General features: G+C 49.0%; 1 long non-coding RNA gene across 3 annotated transcripts in view; it reads right to left on the bottom strand.

Moving 5' to 3' along the window:
• The window catches only part of LOC134948953 (uncharacterized), a 132,358-nt gene extending 127,350 nt beyond the window's left edge, over positions 1 to 5,008 (bottom strand). For 2 of the 3 annotated variants that reach the window (XR_010183068.1, XR_010183066.1), the window contains exon 1: positions 4,743 to 5,008. This is a non-coding gene — a long non-coding RNA (uncharacterized LOC134948953). Of the gene's footprint in view, positions 1 to 4,218; positions 4,718 to 4,742 lie in introns of those variants that run through there. The other variant, XR_010183067.1, reaches the window with a different exon arrangement.
• Positions 5,009 to 6,000: the final 992 nt, after the last annotated feature.

Here is a 6,000-nt window from a genome sequence, read left to right on the forward strand (position 1 = left end):
CCTCTGCTGCCCTCCTGCCCCCATCAACCTTCTCCTCCATCTATCCCACCCTGTCCTGCTTCCGTCCCACCTCAGACAAGGAAGGCCGCTCCCTCATCTTATCCCCTCATAACCTGCCCCCTGGACCCCTGCCCCTCCTGTCTTCTCCGCTCCCTCTCCCCCACTGCCTGCTCCCACCTTGCTCACCTCTTTAACCTATCGCTCTCTGCTGGCATATTTCCCTCACCATTCAAACTTGCTCTGGTCTCACCTATTCTCAAAAAAACCAACCTCGACCCTTCATCACTCACTAGCTACCACCCAATCTCTCTTCTCCCATTCACCTCCAAACTACTTGAATGACGGGTCTACAGTCGTCTCACAAGCTACCTCTCTAACAACTCTATCCTTGATCCACTACAATCTGGCTTTCGCCCACTCCACTCCACCGAGACTGCCCTGGTGAAAGTCACCAATGACCTGCTTTCAGCCAAATCCAGGGGCCACTTCTCTCTGCTCATCCTTCTGGACCTCTCTGCTGCCTTTGACACTGTGGATCATCCTCCCCTCCTCCGCACACTCCAAAACGTTGGCCTCTCCAGCACCATCCTTGACTGGTTTACCTCTTACCTCACTTCTCTGTGTCTGCCTCTGGCACCACCTCACACCCTTCCATCCTTCCTTTTGGTGTCCCTCAGGATTCTGTCCTAGACCTCCTTCTGTTCTCCATGTCCATGGGTGCGCTCATTAACTCCTTTGGCCTTCAATACCACCTCTATGCTGATGACACACAACTCTACCTCTCCTCTCCTGATCTGTCCTCCTCTGTCCTCTCTCAGGTTTCCAGCTGCCTCTCCGTCATCTCCTCCTGGATATCTGAGTGCTCTCTGAAGCTCAACATGGACAAAACTGAACTCATTATCTTTCCTCCAGCCAGAGCAACACCCCCTACCAATATCTCTATCACTGTTGACAACAACATCATCTCCCCTGTTCCCCAGCTCCGCTGCCTGGGCGTCACTCTTGACTCCTCCCTCTCCTTTGCACCTCACAGCCAAGCTCTGACGCAATCCTGTTGGTTCCAGCTGCGCAACATTGCTCGCATCAGGCCATTTCTCTCCCAGAGTGCAACTAAACTTATCCACTCACTGGTCATCTCACAACTCGACTACTGCAATGTTCTCCTCATTGGCCTCACTTGCTCCCATCTTGCTCTCCTCCAATCTGTCCTCATCTCCGCAGCTAGGCTTATCTTCCTCTCCCGCCGCTCCACATCTGCCACTCCCCTTTGAAAAAATCTGCACTGGCTCCCATTCCCCTACAGAATCCTCTTCAAACTCCTCACCCTCACATACAAGGCCATCTCTAATTACTCTGCTCCCTACATCTACAGCCCCCTCTCTCTTCATACTCCCACTACGGTCAGCCAATGACCGTTGCCTCTCCTCTGCCCTGGTCACTGCTTCCCATGCACGAGTTCAAGATTTTGCCCATGCTGCACAACTTCAGTGGAATGCGCTTGCAAAGCTTCAAACGGGCACCGAAAACCCACCTATTCATCAAAGCGTACTCTTCCGATGCATAACCTAGTCCTGAGGCTGCTCCTCCATCCCCCTGCCTCATGCCTTGAACATCGCTGCTTTGCTTACATACTGCCATCAGACTACCTCCCGCTTGCTTGAACCTCATGTCATCTGTATGTCGCCCCTTCCCGAAGCTATGAAGGTGATACAAAAATGAAATGTAATTAAAATGGAGAGATAGTGTTAAAGAAATTAGTGTGTGAAAATAGATATATTTAAGTAAGGAGCCATTATCATGTGGCTCCTTGCTGGGTAATCATAGACCCAGATTGGGGTAATGGAGGTGTGAGGTGTGGTGCCTCTGGACTGGCTAAGCTGGATGGCTTAAGTGTGGCATACCTTTACATTCTATTAACACTTTTCACACACTCATTTCTTTAAAACTATCTCTCCATTTTAATTACATTTCATTTTTGTATCACCTTCTTCATAGCTTCGGCTTCCTAACATTAATTTATTAACACTATAGTTTTTTCACTGGTATGCTACCATGGGCTTTCTGGCTTATGCTGGTGTTTTGGGATGCCACACCCCGCACCTAGATATAGCGCTAGGGACTCAAAATATACAGAGACGCCTTGATGCGGCTTTGGGGCTTAACCATACATTTGCGCAAATATATGTAACGAAGATCTCTGAATTCTATTATTATGTGGAATTTACATCTAGTTACTGTTATCATTCAGTGTGCTGGGGAAACAAAATGCCTTTTTTTCTTTTTTAAATGATCACGCAATCTATTTATGTACATATGTCACCAGTGGTCGCTTAGAAATATCTCATCCGTTTTTTCTATTTAATCCTTTACCTAGCATACATACCAGTGCTAATTTTATTTAAGATACAGCTGACGCCCTCTATATACAAAGGAGTGACATAGAAGACTGCATGCATGGACACATAGCAAGTTTCTGACATTAGTGTTAATACAGAGTGTTGCATAGTGGCACTGGTAGCCTTCCCTCTACATATATATATATATATATATGAACAGGAATGGTGTAGAGTGGGCACTCCCTGTTGTTAACGAATGCCGTGGTGCCCTCCTTATAGAGGTAACAGTAGAATAAAGGTTCCCTGGCGTGGGACTGGCGCGTCCCTCCCCACAATGTTGAAGAAACCAGATGGCACTCAGGGGACTTGGTGAAAAATTTAATTCTTTAGTGCAACATGAAAAAGTTAGGGCATAGTTTGCCGTCGTTTTTGGCATTGAAACATATAAGAACACGTCACCATCACCCCCCCCCCCCCCGACACCCCCCCATAAACAGATAGCACAGTCACCTTCATCCCCCTTTATTAACAGACAACTTGGGCACATCATTCCCCCCAGCAACCCCCTTTTCCCTCCATAGACAGACACAGCACCAACATCCCCAGCAACCCCCCTTCCTTCCATAGACAGACAGACACAGCACCATCACCACTCCCTCCCTAGCAACCCCCCTTCCCTCCATAGACAGACAAACACAGCACCAACACCCCTCCAGCAACACCCTTCCCTCCATGGACAGACAGACACAGCACCAACACCACTCCCCTCCAGCAACCCCCCTTCCAACACCCCCCCAAGCAACTCCCAACACCCCTTCCAGCAACCCCCCTTCCCTCCATAGACAGACAAGCACAGCACCAACATAACTCCCCAGCAAACCCCTTCCCTCCATAGACAGACAGACACTGCTCCAACATTCATTTCCCCCCATCCTGCATAGACAGACAGCACCTGGTCACCGCTATTAAGAGTCTTACCTTGCTGTGCTCCACAGAGTTATGTAGTCACTGCCTGCCCGCTGGTCAGGAGTGAAGTAATAAGCCTCTCACAGCACGTCGTAAGAGCAGCCTGAGAGAAGCTGCTCTGCCTATGTGCCAGCCTAAGCGTCCAGCCTCCAGACAATCCTCCAAAATAGATTGGCGGCCTTGGGGAATGCCAGTGTTTCTAGGTACTAGGAACCCCCGCCCTGCATGCACGTATGCTCAAAACAGAACATTGCCCATGGAGTTAACCAGTTATCTGTTATTATAATAGGAACATGACAGCTGCAATGCATATTATTGCCCCTATTCATACACTACCTCACATACCACACAGTCAAGCTCCTTGGTTTGACAAATGTCACTGAGCACAAGAAAATGTTTGTAGACTTGAAAAATAGATAATGTATCCTACATCCTGGCTGGAATCCTCACAGTGCCATCAAAGAGTTGCCAAATTTCTAAGCCTGCCAATGTAAGCCACCTATCTTCATGGACTAGCTTTAACTCAATGGATGTAAAAGATATAGCTGAAATTGCCCGAATGTTGTTTCCCACCACCTGTGATCTGAACCCTTCCTCAACCAAGCTTCTAATAGGGTGTGTAGCCATGTGTTGACATAATAAATAACAATATTTATGTATAAGTAAATATAGAGATAAATAAGGTAAAAGTTTTAGTAAAATTCATAACACTAGAGCATTATTTATAATAAATTAATAAGAAGTTAAAAATATTTAATAAATATATGAAAGTGTAAAATGTACATTACTTTTATATATATATATATATATATATATATATATACATAGATGGTTGTCAGGGAGCTTATTGTAAGGGAACAAATGGTTAATTAAGTTGTACTGCATGAGACAGGTGCAGCTGTCTTGTGAGACTTACTATGACATTTTAATTGGTCCCTCATGCTGCAGTGATTGCAAGCTGCTGTAGTGATGGTCTGCATGGCGGCAAAGTGGGCCCTCATGCTAATCGCGTGCTGGCAGAGTAATGAGCTGCAGGGAATCAAAACGAGTATCCTCGCGCTGACCACGAGCCGCACACAGCAAGGGACAGTTATTGGTTGTAGTGGTGGTGGGAGGACCAATTAGAAACTACTGATCAGCACAAGCCCGTCTGTTTAGGGATATAAAAGAGGCTCATTTGCGCTGATCAGGTAGCCTGGAGATCCCTCGGAGAGTGCTCGGTTCCTGGGTGCCTTCCCGCTGCTAAGAGCTGTAACACACAGCGGAGGAGGGCTGCAGGGCTGTAGCCAGTGCCAAGCAACAGCTAGTTTAGAAGCACGTAGACCGACAGCACTGTGGAAGTCCATCCTGCTGCCGCCTATCATAGCAGCTGTAAACATTGGGTTAGCAGGAAGAAGACTGATACCGTACTGATACATGTACTGTCTATGTTTCACCTACCTTCTCTCAGAGCTGCTATAAATATTGAGAGGGCAGCGGAGAAGCTAATGACGCTGCCATTATTGCACAAGTATAATAGCTGGGATTCGGTGAAAGCCGGACCGGACCAAGTTCCGGAACGCCGGACGAGACCTGCTGCCTGCAGCGACCCCTGCCGCTGAGGAGCTTTGTAAGCGCGTGTCCGTGCGGGGGGCGTGTACCTAACAGGCAGTCAGCGGGGAGAAGGGGAGCGAGAGCTTGGAGCCGGCTCCCCTCACGAAGCTGCGGCTGCTGCTCCCGTGAGACTGTCAGCCCTGCACACACAGCGGACGGGCGGACAGGTCCGTGCGCTGCTGTGTGCGGGGAGACATAACAGCCTCCTGCCCCGCTGCTGCTGCTGCGCCCGGACAGAGGGAGGGGGGAGCAGCACAGGGAGATGGTTACACAGATGTGCTGTTCTACATACAAGTCATATATAGCCACTTGCTGCATACTGGGAGGGAAAATACAGTGTTATACATATAAAAAAATTAATTACCCCTTGCCCGTTGAAAGGGGGGGGATGGGGGCACACAGGCACATGTCACCCCCCATGTCGCTTAGAAGGTTTTTTGTTTTTACATTATAGTATGGGGGTCAACAGAATGAGGCTTCTGCTGTCAGGCCCCCCCGTGCAGCTATGACTGATCACTGGGCTATAATGCGCGTGTGCGATCCTTCACCCAGAAGCATGCGATCGTTAGGTGATTGACGGGCGGCGATGTGGCATTGGGGGAGAGGACATCGGAAACGCAGGCGTGTCATGGACGTTTTGGGGACAGGTATATGATGTCGCCTGCATTTCCTGCTTATGGAAACATGGCGGCGGTGCCCCTGTCTACGCAGCCAGCCTAGGCTGCACAAGCAGGGTCGGCCTCTAATCAATGCGTTCACAATTAAATTGGCGCCACTCATTCTGGGTGGCCTTGCCCTATGCTGGGCGGCCCCCAGCATGTAAGTCTATAGTTGCAGATTTTGCTGCAGGAGAAAAAATTCTGTCTTTGTCCCCTCGCATGCCCCACATACTAGCCAGTGGTGTATTGCCATTGTCCCGGCAGAAATAGGCACTGATATAGTAGCGCCGGTTCTTGGCTCCCGGCAGCGTCGTGCGTCTGCTATAATGAAGACGCAATGCTGCCTGACAAAAGAGCCGGGAGAAGGCAGAAGGCTGCAAGATTTTGAGAGATAGAAGCGAGGGGTCCATGGCAGGGGTACAGGGGTTTGCACTGTAACCAAAAAC

The sequence above is a fragment of the Pseudophryne corroboree genome, chromosome 8, assembly GCF_028390025.1.
Source record: "Pseudophryne corroboree isolate aPseCor3 chromosome 8, aPseCor3.hap2, whole genome shotgun sequence".
Lineage (NCBI taxonomy): Eukaryota > Metazoa > Chordata > Amphibia > Anura > Myobatrachidae > Pseudophryne > Pseudophryne corroboree.